The sequence below is a fragment of the Protopterus annectens genome, chromosome 7.part0 (assembly GCF_019279795.1).
Source record: "Protopterus annectens isolate FY-2018-M chromosome 7.part0, PAN1.0, whole genome shotgun sequence".
Lineage (NCBI taxonomy): Eukaryota > Metazoa > Chordata > Ceratodontiformes > Protopteridae > Protopterus > Protopterus annectens.
In genome coordinates, this window is record NC_056739.1 from 902,275,795 (window position 1) to 902,300,647 (window position 24,853).

General features: G+C 42.6%; 1 protein-coding gene across 1 annotated transcript in view; it reads right to left on the reverse strand.

Moving 5' to 3' along the window:
• The window catches only part of DCP1A (decapping mRNA 1A), a 1,118,752-nt gene that overhangs the window by 926,892 nt on the left and 167,007 nt on the right, over window positions 1-24,853 (reverse strand). The window lies entirely within an intron of this gene.

Sequence of the window (24,853 nt, forward strand, 5' to 3'; positions counted from 1 at the left end):
TTATATAACAATAAGCCTTCTAAGAAAAACAGGCTAAATATAAAGACACAAGCTCTTCAAACTATGGCTAATCAGTCACACACACTATCTATCTAAGCAAATAATATCAAGTAGTGACAAAGGTCACTATTTAGATACAAACAAGCAAGCTATACACTAATAAAGTTAACTCTAATAACTATAAAGCTGTGACAAAAGGTCACTTATCTAAGCACGCAATACTAAATACTATTTCTAAGAAAAGATGACAGAACGTCACTGTTTAAACAGTTTTTTCACTCAATTTAAATAGGCCTAAGAAAAAATGAGGCCAAATATTAAGCTATGAAAAAGGCACACAAGTGAAAAGGAAACTAGAGAGAAAGCTGTAAGAGCTTAACTACTTTTTAGAAGAAATATCAACAATATTTGAAATACAATGAAAAATAAAGTTTTTACTGGCCCGAGCTAGCAAGAACCTCCGATCTGTTGCAGCGGCAAACTAGATCTGAGGTAACTCTAGGTGCATCATGGGATAGGAACTTGGCCTCGTCTATTTGAAGACCTTGAGCTTTGTAGTAGGCAGACTCACAGCTGAGGGATCGGCTCCAAACCCATCTATAAGAATGGACGGCGAGATAGAACAACTTCACATTACGAGTTTTATAAAAACCCTAAAAGAACAGCAAAAATGTATTAACTGAATGTGTTTAATGAATGGTTGCAGGACAGTATAATAGGAGAGGATATTTTTGAAGGAGTTATTAAATTTATTTGGAAAAAGGTGAAAAGAAATATTAAGAAATGGAAATCAATAGCATTAAATATGGATTATGAGATTCATGAAATTACAAATTAGCTTTAATTAAGGAGTTTTGGTGGAAGGTATTTTTCGTGTTAAGGATAAGTGTCGACAGGATTTGTTATTGGCTGTAAAACAGATGGTAGATGAAACTGTAAACAGAAAGTAAAATTAGCTGATGTTAAACCATTTAATTGTGGATCATGATAGTTTACAGGGCATTTTAAGGGAAAATAGTGTACATGGGATAATTACAAAAGTAGTTGTTCTTTTGGCTTTTCCCAGTTGCAATCTGTTTATAAAAACGTCAAAGTGAAGTCGTAAGTTAGTGGTTGGTTAGGTTAAAGTGTTAACATGAACAGAGGTCTAGGGCAAGGTTGACTATGGGTTAGATTTTGTTTCCTTTGGTTATGGATGCAGTGACAACTAATGTGTTAAGTATGACTAGAAGAATATATAGACTACTGTAAGTAGAAGGAAAGTATATTTTAAACAAGAAAAACTAAGAACCAAAGACCAAAACCAATTACACAAAGAACTTGATCCAAGGAAATGAGTCCACACTTAGTCACCAGAAACATAGGATGCAAACATTTATTAAGCGCTTTCGTCAGATTGCATCAACTGACTTCTTCAGAATAAACATCACAAACTGATTCACATTTAAATGGTAATTAGTCACAAAAACTGACCCCATGAAACCAATGAAAAACAAACTCATTGTGTTAATTATTCCCCCCAAAAATAATGAAAAACAAATTAATTTCACCTTTGCCAACAGGGTGAAACTAAAACATTAACTAAAACTGAAATTACTTGAAACAAAATGTATAAAAATTCTACTACATCAAAAAATGAGTATAAATTAAAACGTACATTGCATACTAAATAATATACGAACGTAGCCTAAGAAGGCTATCTATACTAATGCTGTCATTAAGCCCTGGGGGGGTAAACACGTTCAACCTTATCTGCCAGCATAAAGCCCTGGGAGGAGGGGGTACACACTTTCAACCTTATCTGCCAGCATAATTCCTTAAACTCCAGAAGATGTTCAAGGACCCCCCCCTACGATCCTTTTTCACCCCTTCGATAACTACAAAGTAAAAACTGTGGGTAGGATGCTTTTCATATGCCAGCAAAGGTTTCAATTTTGTTCCAGCAAAACGCTCCAGTATTTTGGAACCTGTATTAGATGTTTATTATGAAGTCAGTTGATACAATCTGACGATAGTGCTTAATACACATTTGCATCCTATATTTGTGGTGGCTAAGTGTTGACTCATTTCCTTGGCTTCGAGTTCTTTGTGGAATACATTTCAAACAATTTATGGGTAGCCCAGACTTGTCATAAGCAGGTGATACAGCAAAAGATGAATGTTGTATGGGTATAGCATGATTACATGTGTTTGTAATGGTTTGGGAAAGTAGGTTCAGAATTAAGTAGAAAGAAAAGTTCTGGTATAGGTAAAATACAGCATATAGAAAGTATTACATTTGTAGATAAATAAGTATATTAGGAGTCAAATTTGGAAAGAAAGAATTTACGATCAATGTAAAGACTTGGATGAAAAAAACAGTATAGGCAGAATATGGAAGGTGTATATGAAAATAGTGTATATAATGAATTCAGTTATTTTTGGGGAAAGTAGAATATTTCACAAAGGTTTATACAATTTCCAAGTAAAATAGAGAACGATTTGTTGTAAGCTGTGTTCTGTTTTCAGAACAAGTTAAATTCTGTTGAGACGTTTTTTATACAAATCAGAAAGATGGTGGACTAGGCTTAATTAATCCAATTGTTTATAGGACTTCTATGAATGTATTTAAAATGCAAGATGAAAAAGAAAATCAATACAAGTTTAGTATTAGATATAATTAAAGAGTGGTACAAGGAAATTAATATTAGATGCTATGATGTAAACTCTATGGTAGGGTTAAGTAATGAAGTTCTTGATGCAATTAAGGAGTTAAAGGGAAAAAAAAAGAGGTTTAGTAACATGTCAAGATTTTTTGTAAAGACTGTATAAATGGGTTACCTGTTAAAGGTAATATGTTATACAAAATTAATTTGCAAAGGTCATGTTTATTTTGGGACAAGAAAGAGACAGAGCATGTGTTTTTAGGCTGTCAAAGGGTAAAGTTGTTGTGGAACAAATTTTGTCACTTTTTCCTTTGGAAATATAAATAGAAGATATTAATACGAGTATGATTCTGTACAGGTACTTTGGGGCTAAAGACAAATATCAGTCAATAAAATTTTTTTGGGGGGGTTATCTGGAACATATGGGAAGCTAGGGTTAAAGATTTGTTTTTAATAAGAAATGTAATCTGGATGAACTAAGTAAAATAAGAATGTGGTTTTGCAAAAAAGAGTGAGGGAATAATTGTTTTAAGTCTAATATTTTACTTTGTGTGAAGTACAATTTACTTTGTGTGATGTAATTTTGTAAAAAGGACTGTAAATAACTTTAGATATGAATTACTTAAATAACGTAAATAGAGCAAAGTAAAGGCTACTGGGATCCTTTATATCCACTTGAGCTATCACCAACTCAAGCACACGAGACCCTGGTTAAATGTCGAATGGCACACTCAGTGTAGCACCACGCTGCTGCTGCACTGCGGTATCAGTATCCATCTACCTGGTGGGAAAAAGAACCAACAGCCCTAGCACCAATGGTGAGTGTGCTACCTGTTGTACCAATGCACTACAAATGCAGCTGTTAAAAAGAGGAGCAATAATGTTGGGATGGCCAGATAATCAAAAACATGTTCAACATTTAATTCAGACAAAAAATACCTTCACAAAAGAACAGAACTGTCAAAAGTCTACTTAAAGGTTAGAAACACAACTCGATCACAAACAAGAAACAATTTCTAAAAAAAATATGATTCTTATTTGATTTGAGAATACGTAAACGCAAAGAAATCGCTAAAGACATACAATGGCCCAATCTAATAGCACAGCTCTACTAACTGGATTAAGCTGTAACATGCACAGAAATCAAAAACAGAAGCACGAACTGTCAGCACTGTAATTATAATGGCTATAAGCAGGAAACTACTTTTTAGGCATAAAAAATCTTATGTTAACTGTTATTCAAAGCATTCAAAAGCTATGCAAACAAATGCTACTAGCATCTTCTGCATTAAGTATGTATAACCATTATTAAAACATGGAACACCTGAGAAACTGATCTCATACAATGGTCCACAGAACATTTTTTTTTAAACATGGGGACACTATTTTAAAAGGAGTGGGGACAAATCATGTCTTCCAATAGGTTTGAGTACATTTGCCTTATGTCTCTTCACTGCCAAGTCCCTATGCTTACCAGGGGTGTCTAAAGTGTCAAACTACTATATTTTGAGTTTGGAAGACTCAGTACAGCAACTTAAAGTTAAACATAAAACATAAAAAAATAAAATACAACTCCAAAATTCCAAAATGATCATGGAGATTTGGACAGCAAGAGGTTCTCCTGTTAAATTCTTTGTTGAAGTGCCTTCTGTGAGGAGTCTGCATGTCCCTCCCCGCATTCATGTGGGTTTTCTCCGGGAACTCCGGTTTCCTCCCACGTTAGAAAGACATGCATCTTAGGTTCACAGGTAGGTAACTAGGCTATCAGCCCGAGGGCCAAAGCAAGCCTAGCCATCAGTGCACCATGTATTGTTAAATTCCTGCCCCTCTATCAAGCAGTGTCCCAGACATAATCCGAGGGGTGAATTTCCTATCACCCATCCACTTATCAAGGTTTTTCTTGAATAGTGCTAGTGACGAGCTCTGCTTGATGTGGATGGGAATCTTGTTCCAGAGCATGGGAAGTCTCTGGGACATGAGTCTATCCCTCCAGCATGTCCTGTTCATTATTGTGGTGAGGTTTAGGTCCCTAGAGCATGTAGCTCGGGGAGACTGGGATTTCTTCAAGTGGAGCATGTCCAATAATTCTGGGTTTGACATAGCTTTGTATGTCAGACAGAGGTCTCCTCTGAGTAAGCGGTATGTGACTGAGTAGAGTTTGAGTTTCTTGAGCCGGTCGGCATAGGGCAATTGTTTGAGGCCAGTGATCCTCTTGGTGAGGTACTTTTGGGGCCTCTCAAGTTGCTGTAGGTGTGCTGTGAAGTACATCTCAAACAGGCGATTGTTTTCAATGAGGGGTCTGATAAATGATGAGTAGAGGGGAATGATGACTTCCTTATTTCTAGATGCGAACCCTTTTATGATTAAGTGGGACACGTAGAAAGATTTTCTGGCCACTGTGGCAATGTGGTTATCAAAGGAGAGGTTGCTATCCACTGGGGTCTCAAGGTCTCTTACCGCACTTTCTGTGTTGAGTGAACTGCCCCCTATTTGGTAATTCATGGATACAGTGTTTTTGCCAAAGGGGATAACAATGCACTTTTTGGCATTTGGTTTGAGACCATGATTTTGACACCAGGTGTCAGTCTCAGTGAGGCCCTTTTGCAGGATATCTATATCGGCAAGGGAATCGATAATGGCACCCAGTTTGCAGTCATCTGCGAACTTGGATAGCCATAGACCCCTGGTGTTCACTTGCACTTCAGAGAAGTATATACCGAACAGGAGGGGTCCCAGGACTGAACCCTGGGGTACTCCACTTGTCACTGGTTTGGAGTCAAATCTGGAGTCAGCAACTCTTACCATGTGGGTTCTGTCAGTGAGCCACTTGGCCACCCATCTCGTGACGCAAGGGTTTATGTTAAGGCTGGTGAGTTTATCAAGGATTCCTGAATGAGGGACAGTGTCAAAGGCTTTAGCAAGGTCCAGGTAGGCTGTGTGGACTACCTTGCCCTCATCTATGGCCTTTGTAACTGTTTCAAAGAAGTCTAAAGGCCTTTGTAACTGTTTCAAAGAAGTCTACCAGGTTTAGGAGACATGACCTACCTTTTACAAATCTGAATTGGGTAGCATCCACAGTTTTAAGGTTACCTATATCTTTGTTTATGAGTTCCATGATGATATGCTCCATGGCCTTGCAGACCAGGCTTGTCAGGCTAGTAGGTCTATAGTTCCTGGGGTCTGTGGTGGTTCCTCCTTTGTAGTGTGAGAAAAATCATCTTACTCTTCATTCATGTATACATTTTTCAATCCAAAATTGTAGAAGCACTGATAAATATATGTAGACAAAAATCTGGAGCATTTCTCCCCGGGCCTCTGCTGAAAATTGGCTTCATTCCAAGTCAGACATTCCCAGTAAACAAATGTTAAATAAATAAAAAAATAAAATAATAAAAATCCCTCAAAATAATCAAGTTCTCATGATAGCAGCTCATGTACAATCCGGTTAAAAAAATCCTTTGTCTACATATATTTATCAGTGCTTCTACAATTTTGGATTGAAAAATGTATACATGAATGAACAAGAGTATTTTACACATTTGTTTTTGTGTACTCTGGTATTTTTCACTTAGTCCCTCCATTAATAATGGAACACAATGCAGCTGGACATCCCAGTTATCAAGTCATACAAACATATGTACATACCAACACACAAGCAGGTTTGCCTACATCACTACAGAGAAAAAGCACTTCTCCGCATCTTCACCCACAATTTGAAACTTCCTTCTCCATTTATAAGGAACATCCCTGAAAATAAAATTCTCAAAGCCGCTCTCACCACGTTTCTAACCACAAAGTCCCAATCCAGAGGTTCTCCAGATGCACAACCAGTTAGCTCCAGCATCTGTTTTTCCAGTACAAAGAGGCCTTTATATGATGGAGTTGGATCAGTTAATCTGTCACCCCCTCTATATTCTTTTTGCCCTTGTGTGTACTGATCTTCAAGCCTTCCACACCTGGATTCAAGTCCATTTGTTCCTCCAGGGTGGGAAGTCCCTAGAAGGAAAGATGCATAAGCCACCTAGAGAACAGATGACATTCAGCCGCCCATGAAGGTTGCTTATGTTCTCACTAGCATCTTGGCTATGAGAACATTTTAGAATGGTTTTAATATGTTACCCCCATCACTTCAGGGACTCCATATGCCCACCTTCTAGCAAATCCAAGCTCCCACGCACATGTTGAGGACTCCCACAAGATGCTGACATGGTGGGCCAAAAGCCAGCTCCTGGCACTCCTATACAATTGTCAACTTTCCTCTAAGGAACTGTAGCCACATTGGTCTTGCTCCACTCTACACCAATGGGCATGCCCATCTTCCCCTGACAGATCCATCAAGCACCAAAGATGCTAGTTCAGTTCTCGTAGTCTTGGCTGTAGGGCTACAGTTAGAGTTTCATCCCCCCTACACCACCAAGCTACCAGTTAACATCTAGAAAATAATTTCTTTACTCTAATACATATAACATATGCAGCCTTTAGAGCCATCCACTAACAAACTAATTTGTTCACACTGTTTTAGCCACTGCATTTTACAACGCACTCTCCCAACATTTGTTGCTGTTCTGACTGTATAAGATTACGAAGCTGGTTATTATCATACCACCCTGTGCTAAGATTATGGAAGAAATAGGTCTAGGGACAAATTATGCAACTAAACTATGAAGTGCCTGGTTATGTGAAATGATTAGTAAAGGATACTGGCTCATCGAGCATGCCAATTAACTTAGTAGTATATTCTTTTCTACACAGTCACAGTAGCAAAGAACATACATGTTTTAGCTAAATAATTACCTCTGTGCAGACATCAACTGAAGTACTCAACTGCAGCTTTGGTTAAATATCAAAATGACATGTAGACAATAAATATGGGATTTTTTTTTAAAATTAGGATTAATAAAAGCGAGACACGAGCTGGCTAGTTAATTATGGTTCTGTACCAGTGTTGAAAAGGCAATATGCTTATTTGGGGTGGGGGGGGTCTATTTATGAAGTTCTATCCTGGTATGAATTTACACTGCCCCACCCAATCTTCCAGGTTCCTTTTGAACAGTGTCATAGAGGTGCTCTGCTTCACATGAAATAGCAGCCTATTCCAAAGAGGTGGGAGTCGCTGAGAGAGTTCCAGAGACCTAAATATGGCCTGTGACTTGAAAAGGATGTGCTGGAGGAACAGATTTGTCTTCCAGTGACTGCAACATCTTTGAAATAGATTGCTAATTCATGTGAAACAGAGCACCTCTAGAACACTGTTCAAAAGAAAAAAAAGGAACCTGCAGGAGTGGACAGGGCACCGTAAAGTCATACCAGGAACAGAGTCCAAAGGCCTCCTAGACATGGGCAGTCAATGCAAAACACAATCCTGAGTATTGACTAGAGTATCACACTAGGATGAAACGGCTAGCCTTGAAATGACCTCTCTGTCAACAGCCTAGAAACCTCCTATGATCCCAAAAGCAGAAAAACTGGCCAAGACCAATAAAGAGGCAAATCGGTCTGAAAACAGATTTCAGAAAACAGTAATGCAGGTGTCTGACCAAAGAGCTTAGGCTTTAATTTTTTTCCAAACTTTTTCCCCTCAAATGCCCCTATGAATTTTCAGAAGACAGTTAATACAAGGATACACTTTAACTGAAATGGTAACAAAGCTCATGTTTCATGGGATAAATTAACATTAAGGGAGGTGTTGCATACTCTAGCTTAAATATTCCCACAATGTACAACAATATAAACTGCTAAATTTGTTAACTATGAAGTTATATGCTTTTTAACATAAAGGGCAAGTTTTAAACACTGAATTACTCAACAGAATAACAATTTTCTTTCAAACAAGGAAGATACCTTCTTGAGGTGGTGGTCACAGCAAAGAACTATCAATGGCGCCAGCCTCTCTAAACACTCTGGGAACAGCAACCAAGCCAAGAAAAGCATCTGTGTTCCCTGTGGATAGGAATGTGAACATAAGCATCTTTAAGTTCAGGGTGACCACCAAAGCTTGGCATGGACAGAAATAGTGCTGAGAAAATATTTTTCCAATCACCTCCCAGGGAACTTTTCTATGATTCCCTAGAGAAGCAGCATGTCCAAAAGGGCTACATCAAATACATCCAATTAGCTGATGCATGGAGTACACCTTGTAACTTTGTCTTCCTTCACAAATGAAATGTATATACTTAGGATATTACCTTCATGGCCCACTTAACCAAGTGTATGTTTATTCACCAGTCTGTAAACAAGACTAAACTGCCTCCAATCTGTGTTTATGTTGGGTTTTACAAGAGAGGGTGTGGATGTTCAGGCAAGGGACTAGGAATCAAAGAGTAGCAGAATGGAGGAAGCCTTGATGTCATGCCTGCTAATCGTCAGGAAAACCACCATAATAGTCCCAAAGTATGTTTTCCTCCATGGTCTCCCAACCAATTTCTCTACAAGGTGGTTTTACCTTTCACTTGCTTATCTTTTACTTGGCAACAGTTAAATGTCCAACCTTAAGAGGGATTATCCTTTTCTGCTCTAGTCTCAAATACTTCCTGGAATGGGGTTCCAAAGACCGCAACTCTTACCCAATTGTTTAAGGATCTGTACACATTAACATCCACTGGGTAGGGGCTGCATCCTTAGCCAGACATATCTACACATGAAACTCTGGGTAGAGGCTGCATTCATAGGCAGGCATGCCTACAAATGGGCACCCAAGGCAGAAGACCTAGATGATGCACCAACATACAAGATGCACCCAATATGTCTATTCAACTGTGAAGCCACCTAGGCTTGCTGTAAGTTGTTTGCCTTTACAGCAGCATCATTAATGCCCTCAGCATTAGCCATTATAGGACATATGTCTTATCCTTGAACATATGGATCCTGCAATTATGAAAATCTAAAAGCAAAGGTGGTTACTTCCGCAAAAGGGTCCACAACGTGGCTCCCTTTGTCACTGGGAAGATTGTTGGAGATTTTAACCATTTCACACTCCTTTTCAGGATGGAGAAAAAACACAGCTGGATCTGTAAAGGGGCAAGAGTCCAGGACTGTGTAGAACTGGTCCAGCTTTTTGGCAGCAAAAGGCCAACAGTCTGGATCCAACAAGGTTGCAAATAATACATCCTTCAAAGTCTCAAAGGCTGAAGAAAAGCACACAACTTCAGCTGGACCCAAATCCACAAGGTCAATCTCTCTCTCCTGGGCACCTGATACTTCACCGCCTCCTTTTCCCTTCATCTTCATTAAGGTATCCCCTAATGACATTCTCAGTGTAAGGAGAGCAGAGGAAATGGTGCCTTCAGTTATCAGCATTGCATCCTAAACTGAGGGAAGGAGGAGGGACTGAAGTGAATGTTGGGCTTTCTTCTGAAATCAGATGAATTTGACTTTCAATGCGGGAAGGGTTTACTCAGAGGGGAAACACACCCAAGACAAACAGCTGTCAGTTCTTGGCTGAAGACCTTGTACAAGACAAAATCCTGTGAGAGTTTGGAACAATCTTGGGCAGTAACCAGAGAAGAGACAGAGTGAACTGACTCGCTGGAATCCTGGTCAGGGGTAGGCAAGAGACTGGTGTCCTGCTTTTGGAATAAAGGGTCCTCAACTGTAGTACGGTCGCCCTGAGATCTGGGTACAGGGACAGAATCTGTCTCCGCTCTATTGATGTTTTCTTGCATAAAAAAAAAAATATATATATATATATATATATATATATATATATATATATATATAAATAATTATATGGACATCAGACCCAGAAATCCAGAGTCTCATCTGGGCCAAGAGGCACCATCAAGGACTCGGCTCGGGCTTCATTTAAAATTACCAACAGAGAAGCAGCCTTACGGTAGGTGCCAAGGTTGGTGATTGGGAGAACTCATTGGAACTGGTACTCTCCAGTCTTGGAAGGCATCAAGGGTCCCACCTAAGGACCTCCCTTCCCATCCATGTTTCTCCACAGGATACCACTTCACATAATTCCTGGTTTTCAAATGGGGGAGGTCACAGGTGATGGATGTTGTGAGATGGAAGCTATGGCGATCTAGGACAAGGTTTCAAAATTTCTTACCCAGGTAGCTTTGCAGCACTAACTACCATCAACTCAAGTTTTTCTTTCTACAACCAAAACACATGATGAAGGAGGAGGCGACGTCATGGCCTTGGCCTACTCAGGATGTTACGTCTTTATACTGGGTGTGCGTGTGTGTGTGTGTGTGTGTGTGTGTGTGTGTGTGTGTGTGTGTGTGTGGGGTGGGCTCTGTTAAGAGTACTGAGCAACATCACCAAGTAGAGCATATTCTAGCATCCTAGCACCAAAAGCAGTATTAAAAACAGCAATAACATCCCAAACAATAAAGCAAATTTAGTTTTAACAAGAAAACTGAAGATGGCGTATGTGAAAAGTGAAGGCTGCCAGCTTAGCTACAGAGTTTTGTAGATAATTCTGTCATCTGTAAATATTAATACAAGCCACAAGCTTGTTCGCTTAAATGGAAGAAAATGCTATTAAATGTGGAACTGCAAAAATGTAACAGTGGACTCTGCTGTAGGAAAGCTGATAAGTCAAGTATTGTGTTAATTGTTTGATCTAAAAAATAGGAGCAGAGATGCCTAAATGGAGGAATTTTTCCTATTGTTTTGAGACCAGAGTTAATGGCTAGAATTTACATGTACAATTCCTTTTATTGCTCTGGCTTCCGGACCAGCTGCAAGATCAAAAGGGCTATTAACCTCTGAGTTTCTGTAAGCCTGGGAAAACAGAAAATTGTTAAGAATGATGTAATATGAAGCAGCACTGTGTGATCAACTTAGAGAGAGAATCAGAAAGCATTTTGCATTTCTCTTGAGAACACCCAACTCACCAGCACTACCTATGCTCTACATGCAAGTTTATTTTAAAGTGGTGTTTTCTCTTAGATATAGCTAGGAAATAGGAAGATTAGATTTGTTTTTTCCTACATTGATGTCAGAACTTTTCTACTGTATATTACTTTAAGTATTTCTCTGTGATCTCTGAACTCTTAACTAGCACTGTATAGTAAGAAGTATTGTCTTGTGTTTTTATGTATTATTAAATATTTTTAAACTTTTCAACTGTGGCCGTTTGTGTAGAGATAATTTAAAGCTCTAGAGTACACTGCATGTATATAGTGATACTGTCCAGGTCACTCCAAATAAGCCTTGACTGTTAGTTGCACTTACCATTTGGATAATATTGCACAGTATAATTGGACACCTTTTGATAAGGGACTTAGTAGCTGATAGTAGTGGGTGGTGGCAGCTGGCACTACCGTACAGTCTGGGCAGAATGGGGGAACAGCTGGAGAATCTGTGCCAGCCTTCCCCAGGAGTGTGTGTGTGCGTGTTTGTATACAACTCGTATCTCAATGTGTGTGCGTCAGCTATTTGGGCAGGAACACGAAGCACTGGTTGAACAGAGGGTGCTGGAGGTTTCAGCTTGCCCACTAAGCTGAGATCTGGACCCTATAACTGTGCTAATGGGAAGTCTTATTGGGGATTTGGAGAGAGAGCGAGAAACCAACCCCAGACTGACTGTGATCTCTGTGTGCTCTTAAGGGAAATTGTACTTTACTGTGTATGTATTGGTTATCCTCCCTGTGACGACAGTGCCCTGGCCCAGCAATCAAGGAGCCTCAATCCTCACCACTAAACACCAGGGAGGTTGTCTCTTAGGAAAGAGGAAAGGATAACGAATACACACATTAAAGTACAATTTCCCTTAAGTGCACACAGAGATCACAGTCAGTCTGGGGCTGGTTGCTCCCTTGCTCACCAGGACCCCAATAAGACTCCCCCACTGGCACAGCTATAGGGTCCAGGTCTCAGCCTAGCTGGGCAAGCTAAAACCTCCAGTACCCTCTCTGTCCAACCAGTGCTCACCAGGACCCCAATAAGACTCCCCCACTGGCACAGCTATAGGGTCCAGGTCTCAGCCTAGCTGGGCAAGCTAAAACCTCCAGTACCCTCTCTGTCCAACCAGTGCTCACCAGGACCCCAATAAGACTCCCCCACTGGCACAGCTATAGGGTCCAGGTCTCAGCCTAGCTGGGCAAGCTAAAACCTCCAGTACCCTCTCTGTCCAACCAGTGCTTCGTGTCCCTGCCAAGTAGCTGACAACACACAAACACACACACACTGAGATATGTATTTATACAACTTCATAGACACTCCCGGGAAAGGCTGACAGATTCTCTAGCTGTGCCCCTTTACCCAGACCATATGATAGTAATTACTGCCACCACCCAGCTAAAATCAGCTACTAAAAGGCCCTTAAAAGGGTGTCCAATTATTACTGTGAAATATTATAATCCAATGGTAGTATGACTAACAGTCAAGGCTTACTTTAGAGTGACCTATTACAATAACCTCTAAATATGCAATGTACTCTAGAGCTCATCTCTACACAAACCAGCCACAGGTAGAAGGTTTTAAAAATATTTAATAATAATTAAAACACAAGACAAAACTATTACACCACAGAGATATCTAAGAGTTCAGAGATCACACAAAACAAAATACAGTAGGACAGGTCTGATTTCAAAGAAAAATAACCTAATTAATATTTACTAGCTTTAACTATTACAAGAAATCACAGTGCTAGAAAGTTACATGCGAGCTTAGGTAGAGTGCTGATAAGTTGGATATCCAAGATCAAAATGTTTTCAGTCTCTTGTGAGAAATGGTATTTAAACATTACTAACAAACATGGGTTCATAGGTAGGTACTAGGCTATCGGCCCAAGGGCCTTTGTAAGCCTAGCCAACAAGGTTCCCTGGCTTACGCCACCCAAAAAAGTTATTTTCCTGTGCCACTGTCGAGCAGAGACACAGAAGTGATCCCCTGGGTGTATTTCCTATTTCACATCCACTCATCAAGATTTTTCTTGAAGAGTGCTAATGAAGAACTTTGCTCGACATAGATGGGTAGCCTGTTCCAGAGTATGGGAAGTCTCTGGGACAGGAATCTATCCCTCCAGAATGCCCTGTTTATTGTGGTGACAAGGTTTAGGTCCCTAGAGTGTGTAGCTTGGAGGGACTGGGATTTCTTTAGGTGTAACATGTCCAACAGCTCTGGGTTTGACACAGCTTTATATGTTAGGCAGAGATCACCTCAGGATAGGCAATATGCTACGGAGTAAAGCTGGAGTTTTTTGAAGCATTCAGTGTAGGGCATTTGTTTGAGGCCAGTAATCCTCTTTGTGAGGTACTTCTGTGGCCTTTCCGGCTGCTGCAGCTGTCTTGTGAGGTACATTCCAAAAGGGGCACTGTACTCTATAATGGGTTTAATGAGCGTCGAGTAGAGGGGAACAATGACCTCTTTCTTCCTGGATGAGGTCCCTTTTATGATGAGGTGTGCCACGTAGAAGGACTTCCAAACTACTGTGGCGATGTGACTATCAAAGGAGAGACTACTGTCCACCTGGGACCCAAGGTCTCTTATCACACATTTGGTGTTAAGTAGATTGCTGCCTATGTGGTAGTTCATGGGTACAGAGTTTTTACCAAAGGGGATGACACTGCACTTTCTGGCATTGAGCTTGAGGCCATGGCTCTGACACCAGGCATCTGTCTCAGTGAGGCCCTTCTGTAGGATGTCCACATCATTTGGGGACTTGACTATGGCTCCTAGTTTGCAGTCATCTGCGAACTTCATTAGCCAGAAGCCTTCTGTGTTAGCCTGTACTTCAGAGAAGTAGATACCAAACAGGAGAGCTCCCAGGGCGGAACCCTGTGGTACTCCACTTGTCACTGCTTTGAGGTCAGATTTGGAGTCTCCAACTTTTACAGTATGGGTTCTGTCAGTGAGCCAGTTGGCAACCCATCTGGTGACATAGGAATTTATACCTACTTTAGTGAGTTTAGCTATAATTCCAGAATGGGGGATGGTGTCGAAAGCCTTGGCAAGGTCAAGATAGGCTGTGTGAACCACCTTACCCTCATCTACGGCTTTGGTAACTGCCTCAAAGAAGTCAATCAGGTTCAGGAGGCATGATCTGCCTTTCACAAACCCGAACTGGGTGGAATCCAGAGTTTGGAAGTTACCAATATCTTTGTTTATGAGTTTCATGATGATACGTTCCACGGCCTTGCAGACTAGGCTAGTCAGGCTAATAGGTCGATAGTTCCCAGGATCAGTGGTGGCTCCCCCTTTGTGGAGTGGGATAACTTTTACTGTGTGGCATTCAGTGGGCACAAAGCCTGATGCAAGGCTATTATTGAACATGGTGCTTAAGTGGGGAGCCAGTTCGTTCTGAAGTTCATGTAAAACGCAGCCTGGGATGTTGTCCGGTCCCATGGATGCTGTGTTTTTGGCTTTAGAGAGTGCAGCTTTTACCTGCGTAGTTGTGATTACAGGGACTCTGCATTCTTCCTGTATAGATATGGGCCCTTTAGGGGGTGGGGGGTTAGCATTGAACCTGCCAGGATGTTGGCAATATCAGTTGGTTCTATAATTTTCGTGCCTTTGTGCTGTGTCTAAGGCCCTCCCAAATTACATCATGTTTGACACTTAAGTTTTCCCAGTATTCATATTGCATCATCTTAATACCTGGTCTGAGTTCTCAGGCCACAAACTGCATTATTTAGCAATCTAACACCTGCTCAGAACTTTACAATAAAAGACATTTCACATATACAGGCTAGCAGAAACCAAAGCAATAAAGCACCTTCCACATATAAATTTGAGTCATAAACTTTAGCCTTAAGACAATGGGTATGAAACCTTCATCCAGATGCACTGGAGCTGAATTCCAACATGAAAGGGTCACAACATGCTTCACTGGGCCAGTGGAGTGCAATGTTGTCACATATTTTGCAGTTCCACATTTCACAGTGTTCTTTTACACTCAAGCAAACATGCCTGTATTTTACATTTACAAATGCCAAAATTATACATCAAATTCTATTTGACTAGGCTGGCAGCCTTCGCCCACCTCTCCCCAATAGTCACACTCCCCTTTGTGGACGCCCCTCACTGGTGCTAATAGTGAGGATTGAGGCTCCTTGATTGCTGGGACTAGTGCACGGGTGTCACATATTAACTGTTTAGCAGTGGTTGGATATCCACATCACATATTAATACTAAATGGCTTTTAGTGGTGTGGTTAGTGTGAATTCCTGTAGCTTGTGTACAGTGATCACTGAAGGTGTTTTGTACTCTAAATCAGCCACGCGGTGAATACTCAGAGTTCAGATCACAATTGTTTTATTTCTTTTGTTAGCTTAGTCAGTCAGGGAGAGCAGGCAATCATGTCAGCAGAGGAGTATGGAAAGCTGACATGGAGCCAGTTGGCAGAGATATGCCAGGCTAAAGGACTGGTGCAAGGAAACCCAAGAGACATGATCGCAGCTTTGGTCACAGCTGCAGCAGAAAACAGCAACCAGGACGACGATCAGACTCGCCATGGAGATGTACAACATTCAAGGAATAGACAGCTCGACCTTTGTGCAGAGGACTTAAAATCCATCTGGAACTAAAGAGATGAGATGGAAGCCAGGCATTTGTTCACTCTACTTAATACAGAGAAAACATTTGAGAAGGCCATCCCACTTCTTGACCTCTGCGCCTCCTTCCTCTCTCCTAGCACTTTACTAAAAAAAAAAAAAAAAAAAAATGCACTTTATTTTGCTTTTGCCTCTTCTTAAAATTACTCAATTGTATTTATTCTGCTGCATTTATTACTGCCTGGTAGTAGTCTAATTATCTTGCAACTGTTATTCTAAGCCTTTGGTTTAAGCACTTGGGCTTCAGACCAGTTGTTTTACATTAACAAGGTTTGTGGTTTGCACTGTTGTGGCAGGACAGGTAGCTTACATCCTTCCAAGTTGGGAGTTGCTGATTGAAGTCTTAGTGTCTGTTATTCTAGGAGTGTATTAGTTCTGGTATAAGCACTTGGGCTTCGGGTCAGTTATTTTACACTAAGAAGGTGTGGTCTGTACTATTGTGGGAGGAGAGGGTAGATTCTGCCCTTCTGAGCTGGGAGTTTCTGATTAAAGGCTTATTGTGCCTCCTTATTTGAACTGTTTCATTCTGAAATTGGAAAGTCTTGTTTGCTTTAGTATAGACTAAATTAAGACCTGCTGAATCTAGCTTTGTTTGTACAACTTGAGCACTAATCCAGCCCATCTTTTTTTGGAGAAGGTTCCCCTGCAACTTAGTGGCAGGAGTGTGCAGTTAGAACTTGTCTGATTGAAGATGGCTAGAACGGGGCTCGGTTTTTGTCTTTTTATTGGTTAATTTGTTGAAAATCAGTTTGCTCATTTGCTACCGTTATATTAAAAAAATAACACTTTATGCATCGCCGCTTACCAAGTGTTAAACTATTCCAGCCGCCATAAAATCTGCTCTTCAAATTTTCCCTTAGAACTAGCCAATTTTTTAGTTTTAGCATTCAAATCTGTTTCTTTGAGCTCAGCACTTGTTCAGAACTCGTTGCAAGCACTAAAGCTACAACTTACTACAGCACTCAACTTTCCTAACTTGTCTAGAGGAAAACAGTTTTTAGTACTTAATAAATAAGCACCTATCCAAGCATGTCCAAGGGTCAGCTCCCGGTCTTTTCTCCTGTCTACCTGATGAATCTGGGCATCTTGGGGTAATGCAGCAATTGCCTCATGTACACAGACAACCCTCTCCTCCTACCACCCAACACTACAACCTGTGAGAGATGAACATATATAGCCAAACTGGAAGCAAAGCCCTCTTCACACAAGACGGGACAAGAAAGTCAAGAGGAGAAGGTAAACACTTGCACCACACACCACACTCAACACATAAACCTACACCACCAAAAGATGCACATAGCAACAATAAAAACACACCTACATTTGCAGAGGCTCTCAAAAATCTGCTCAAGCAACAGAGACCTCCAAAGCATAAATGCATGCAACCTCCACCCCTCAGCACAACCTAGCCACATAGCCCACAAACTCCATGTGCCACTCAACCACAGCCCATAAGGCACAACAATGTACCCAACACTCTAGTCATAGGTAACTCTATAGTTAGGCACACTGATGTTCCACTCACCAGGCTAAATAAGGGGAAAAGTTACGTCAGCTGCCTGTCGGGTGCTAGGATCCGCCACATAACGCACGCACTCAGATCACTCCACAAGTACAAATTGTCCATGTTGGTGTGAATGACCAGAGACATGCATCCCTGGACTACATGAAAAGAGATATGAAGAAGCTCTCAGATCTTGTAGTCCAGGCAGGTATGACCCTAGCCCTGAGTAGCATCCTACCATCACCCAGAATGATACCACAGTACAAGGACAAAATGGTTGACTTCAACAATTGGTTAAGCTTCTGTTGCCATTCTAAGAGGATGCAGTATCTGTCTGCCTGGGATGACATGATCGACAGACCACGATGCTTTGCCAGAGATGGCCTGCACCTGTCACCCTTGGGATTCCGGATACTGGCTAAGGCTCTTGCCACTTCTATAGTGCCTTTTTAAGGCAAGGTTCAAATGACAAATTCACCACCGTAACAAGTACAAGCAAGCAAAATCTGAGGGTAATGCTACTCAATGCTAGAAGTCTAAACCTCAAAATGCATTCACTCGAGGCACTCCTTAAAATGGAGAACACAGACATCTGTGCAGTGACAGAGACCTGGTTCACCCTGCATTACCAGGCTATAATTCATAAAGCACCTTTCGGCCACCTAACCTGGACCGAAACACTAAAGGTGGAGGCCATGTCCATATTCATCAAGAATATCCACACTTCCAAGCTAGTTGCTCAACATAATGCATCCGAGATTATACAAGTGCAACTAACTCTGGGCAAGACTGCAATCCAAACTGTAACTTGCTACAGATCCTCCACCATGCCCCAGGATTCCCACTCCTCATTGCTTGATACATTGGAAAATAATGGGAGTTTTCAACTACACCACCTTTAAATGGGAAAACTACTCTTGTACCAACTCTTTTGCTCAACGTTTTCTGGAATTCATAAATTACAACACCTTGGATCAACATATCCACACCCCCACCAGGGGCAGCAATATCCTAGACCTGGTCATTACCAACATGGGCGACCGGTGTTCCACACCAGAGATCAATTCCTCATTGGTCAGATCCGACCACAAGCTAATCAGCCTAGACATCCACATCCCGGCCCCACCACCCATTAGGGAAACCACCGTAAACACTTCTCCAAAGCCAAGTTCACGCTTCTTAAGACAGAAGTGGCAAACTTCACGACACCCATGCAGACTGACAATAGAGGTATGACTGCTGAATCCTGCACAAATGCACTTTATAAGCACTTTCACGAGTGCATGGATCGTGCTATCCCTAACAGAATCAAGATGCTATCCTCCAAAAAAAAGGAAGGTGGTCCCCTGCCAGAAACAGTACAACAGAAGAAAGAAACTCTTTTATTTTCTGGCAAGAGTAAAATCAAATGACTGGAAGAACTTCCTGGTCAGCCTCAGTAAGAAGCAGAGATCCCTCATAAAATCCTCCAAAGCTAGTTATGAAAACAAAAGCGCCACAGATTCTAAAGACAACCACAAAGCATTCTATAGCTATGTAAAAAATCTCACTGGGAACACTCAGAGCTGCTCTGAGTTACAGCACAATGGCACTAAATATACAGAACCAACTGATATTGCCAACATCCTGGCAGATAGATTTCAGTGCTAACTTTACACCCCCCCCCCCTTAAAGGGCCCATCTCTATAATGGAAGAATGCACAGGTAAAAACTACACCCTCCAAAGCCAAGAACACAGCATCCATGGGACCTGACAACATCCCAGGCTGTGTTCTACATGAACTACAGAATGAACTGGAACTCCACCTAAGCACCATGTTCAGTCATAGCCTCACCTCAGGCTTTGTGCCCACTAAATGGCACACAGCGACGGTTATCCCACTCCACAAAGGGGGAGCCACCACGGACCCAGGGAACTACCACCCCATTAGTCTAACGAGCCTGGTCTGCAAGGCCATGGAACGTATCATCATGGAACATATAAACAAAGACACTGGTAATCTCCAAACTCTGGACCCCACCCAGTTCGGGTTTGTAAAAGGCAGATCATGTCTCCTAAACCTGAATGCCTTCTTTGAAGCAGTCACCAAAGCCGTAGACAAGGGTAAGGTGTGGTTCACACAGCCTATCTCGATCTCGCCAAGGCTTTTGACACCATCCCCCACTCTGGAATTATAGATAAACTCACTAAACTAGGTATAAATCCCAATGTCACAAGATAGGTTGCCAACTGGCACACTGACAGAACCCACACTGTGAAAGTAGCAGATTCCAAATCAAACGTGAGACCAGTGACAAGTGGAGTATCACAGGGTTCAGCCCTGTGTCCTCTTCCTGTTTATCTACTTTTCTGAAGTACAGACCAACACAGAAGGTCTTTGGCTAACGAAGTTCGCAGACGACTGCAAACTAGGAGCCATAACTGAAACTCCCAATGATGAGGACATCCTTCAAAAGGGCCTCAGTGAGACAGATGCCTGGTGTCAAAGCCATGGCCTCAAGCTCAACGCCAAAAAGTGCATTGCCATCCACTTTGGTAAAAACTCTGTACCCATGAGCTACCACAAAGGTGGTAGTCAACTCAACACCGAAAGTGTGATAAGAGACCTTGGGACACAGGTGGACAATAGTCTCTCCTTTGATAATCATATCGCCACAGTAGTCAGACAATCCTTCTACATGGCACACCTCATCACAAAAGGTTTCTCATCCAAGAAAAAAAGAGGTAATTGTTCCCCTCTACTCATCACTCAGGACCTATTATAGAGTACAACGTTCCTTTTGGTATATACCTCACAAGACATTACAACAACTGGAAAGGCCGCAAAAATACCTCACAATGAGGATTACCGGCCTCAAACAGATGCCCTACGCAGACCGTCTCAAAAAACTCCAGCTTTACTCCTTCGCATATCGCCTACTCAGAGGCGATCTCTGCCTAACATACAAAGCTACGTCAAACCCAGAGCTGTTGGACATGCTCTGCTTAAAGAAATCCCAGTCCCTCCGAGCTACATGCTCTGGGGACCTAAACCTTGTCACCACAATAAACAGAACATGCTAGAGGGATAGATTCCTGTCCCAGAGTCTTCCCATACACTGGAACAAACTACTTATCTATATCAAACAAAGCTTCTCATTAGGACTCCAAGAAAAATCTTGATGATTGTATGGGAAATAGGAAATTCACCCCGGGATCACTTCTGTGGCTCTGCTCGACAGGGGCACAGGAAAATAATTTTCTTGGGTGGTGAAAGCCGGGGTACCTTTTTGGCTAGGCTTGTATAGGCCCTAGGGCCGATAGCCTAGTACCTACCTATGAAAAAGAAGCTGTGGAAAAGCAGCAGCAGAGGCAGCATGAAAAGGAGCTGCTGACTCTTCGCCAGAGTCATGGGGAAGGGAGTAACTGGAAACCAGAAGCACAAAAGGTCAGTAAATTTCTTCCGTAGTTTACAGAGGGGGATAAATTTGACAGTTTCATTCATGTTTGAGAGAGCATGTAAACAGTATGATGTCGGCCAAAGGCTCTGGTCACGATTCCTGACCGCCTTACTCCATGGCAAAGCTGTAACAGTGTTGTCTAAACTTGTTGATTGTGAATATTTTGAATATACTGCTGTTAAGAACGGTTTGTTAGAATTTTTTAAGCTAACACCTGAAACTTGCAGGAAAAAGTTTCATAAGCATGAACGCAAGGCAAATGAAAGTGTGTGTGAATATGTTGCTAAACTAAACACTTCTTTTCATAGGTGGTTGAGTGGATGTCAGGTCACCACTTTTGAAGAGCTGACAGATGTTTTGGTGAGAGAACAAGCCCTTTTAGCATTTTGCTTGAGGATCTGGTTAACTGATAGACAATGTGCTACTTCGGAGGAGTTGGGGAAGAAGGGAGACCTATACCTAGCAAGCAGGGCATCCCTGCACAGGAAAGGGACCCCCAGTACTGCTCATGGGCCTAAAGGAGCCCATGGTGGGCAGCCCAGACTGCCCCAACAGAATCCGCCAGTAGCAGGGGAAGCCACTAGTCCAAATAAATTTCCAGGACCTGGGTTAAATGTTTTGTATGCAACCAGTGGGGCTATGTGGCATACAGATGTCCATGGAGGCAAGGTGGGGAACAAAAGGTGAGGGAGCCAGTAAGTGGGAAAGAAACTGCCAATAGTAGCTTGCCTCGAGACAACAAGGGTACTGAACTACCATCCTGCAGATATCCTGCTAGGGAAGGATTTGGATGAGGCTGTACCATGTGTTAATGCAGGTACACGCAGTCAAGCTTCGAGACAAGCATGAGAGTCTGCTAGCCTTGGGGAGACCCAGACAGACCACATACTTGCAGTCAGGACTGGTGAGGTGGTTACTTCAGGGAGGAAGCTACGCTGTAGCAGTGAGACTGAAGGTGAGCCACAGCTGCTTATGGGTACTGATGTTCCCTTGGACAGAGTGAGTGCAGAGGTAGAGGAAAGTAGTAGTACCCAGGCTGACAGTGAGGCACCACTGTCAGAGGATGCCAGACTACCTGTGGAAGGGGAAGGGTTACAAAGAGACTTGAGACAGGCTCAGCTCTCAGACCCTACATTGCAAGGCCTGAGAGAGGGGTAGCTAGTGAGGGAACTGATTCTCAAGGGAAGGGAGGGATCTGTATACTGGGACAAAGGGTTACTGTATAGAGAGTGGACCCCTGAAGGAGGGCTAGAAGGTGAGAAGGTACAGCAGTTGGTAGTGCCAAGAGCCTACTGTCTGGCACTCCTAGCCACACCCCATGATATTCCCTTTACAGGTCATATGGGCATAAAACGTACAAAGAGATGTATTATGCAGAACTTCTATTGGCCTGGAATTTCCAGAGATGTAACCGGGTACTGCAGGACCTGTGAGCAGTGCCAAAAGGTAGGCAAGGCAGGAGACAAGGTGAGAGCTGCTTTGATGCCTTTGCCTGCAATTGAGGAGCCATTTCAGAGGGTAGCTATGGATAATGTGGCGCCTCTGAGTACCCCAAGTTTCACAGGGAAAAAATATATCCTAGTGGTAGTAGATTATGCTACAAGATACCCTGAGGCAGTGGCTCTGTCCTCCATTGAGGCAGAAAATGTGGAAAATGCTTTAAGAGATTTTCAGCAGGGTAGGTTTCCCAAAATAATGACTGAAAGAGGTGACAATTTCATGTCAAACCTACTGGCTTGTCTGTGGAAGTACTGTCGGGTGAAGCACATGAAACCCACTCCCTACCATCCCCAGACTAATGGTCTTATAGAGAGGTTAAATTCTGCACTCAAGTCCATGCTATGGGCATTTCCAGACCAGTTTAAGAGGGAGTGGGACAAATATTTGCCCCATCTGTTTGCTTACAGAGAGGTTCCCCAGGAATTCAAAGGTTTTTCACCCTTTGAGTTGTTGTATGGGCATAGGGTGAGGGGACCTCTAGATTTAATTAGAGAGGAGTGGGAAGGTGAGTGTGAACCTCACAAGGAGTCTGTTGAGGCATATGTCCTAAACCTCAGGACAAGGCTCAGGGAACTCCTAAGGCTTGCCCAGGAGAACCTGGCAGCAGCCCAACAACAGAAAAAGGTATCGTATGACAGGAATGCTCGAGCTAGAGAGTATGCTGTAGGGCAGCAGGTAATGGTTCTCATTCCTGTCAGACACAACAAGCTGCAAGCAGCTTGGGAGGGACCCTATAAGGTGGTAAGAAAGGCAAGTGACATTAACTACATAGTAGAGATGCTAGGCAGAAGGCAGGGGCACAAACTGTACTATGTTAACATGATGAAACCTTACCATGACAGGGAGGCCCTTGTGCTGAGTATTTGCAGTAGCTTGCAGGAGGAGTCTGAGGGAGATCTGGTGACTCATCTCCTCAGTGAAGCTCGGATAGACACCCCAGTGGAAGGGGTAGTAATGTCCTAGCAGCTATCTCCTACCCAAGTTCGAGAAATCCGAGCAGTGTTACAGGAGTTTGGGGACAGAATCACTGGGGAACCAGGGTGCACCCACCTGGTGCAGCACCAGGTGGATACAGGATCCCAAAGGCCTATTAGGTAGGTCCCTTGTAGGGTGCCAGAGAGAGTCAAACAGACTCTGAGGGAGGAGATACAGTAGCTATTGGAACTAGACGTAATTCAAGAGTCCAACAGTCCCTGGGCCTACCCAGTGGTGCTGGTGCCAAAGAAAGATGGCAGCTCCAGGTTCTTTGTGGACTACAGGAAATTAAATAGTCACACAGAGTCAGATGCTTACCCCATGCCTAGGACAGATGAGGCCCTAGAGTGGCTGGGTGGGGCCAAGTATCTTACAGCCACTGATCCTACCAGGGGTTACTGGCAGGTGCCCTTGACTCCCAGTGCGAGAGCCTTTGTGACTCTTTTTGGCTTGTATGAGTTCACAAAGATGCCCTTTGGGATGAAAAATGCCCAGCGACTTTCCAGAGGCTGGTAAAGCATATCCTAGCAGGAGGATCTGCCATTACTTACCTAGATGATATTGCCATCTACAGCCATTCCTGGCAAGAGCACCTGCAACATGTCAGGGAAGTGCTGGGCAGACGACAGAGGGCAGGGTTGATCATTAAGCCCAGCAAATGTCAGTGGGTATGGCAGAAGTCTCCTACCTGAGACAAAGAGTGGGGAGTGGTAAGATCAGGCCAGAAACAGTCAGAATAGAAGCCATTCAGGCATGGCCTCCAACTGTTACCAAAAAGCAGGTGAGGGCATTCTTAGGGACAGCAGGGTACTACAGAAAGTTCTTCTCCAGTTATAGTACCATAGCTGCTCCCCTCACAGACCTGATTAGGAAAAACAGGCCAGATAAGGTAGTGTGGACTCCAGCATGTGAGCAGGCATTCCAGAAGCTTAAAGAAGCTTTGGGAGGACCCCCTGTGTTAGCCAGTCCAGATCACAGCAAAGAATTTGTTGTGCAGGTGGATGCTTTGAACCATGAGGTGGGGGCTGTACTTAGCCAGATTTCGTCAGAGGGAGAAGAGCACCCAGTGGTTTATCTCAGTTGTAGGCCCCAACACAGGGAGGAATGCTATGCAGCTGTAGAAAAGGAATATCTAGCCATAGTGTGGGCACTGCAGAAATGTCAGCCTTATCTGTATGGTAGAAATTTCAGTGTAGTGACAGAGCACAATTCCCTAACATGGTTAACCAGAGCCAGTCAGCAAAATGCCAGGCTGCTAAGATGGAGCCTAGGGTTGCAAG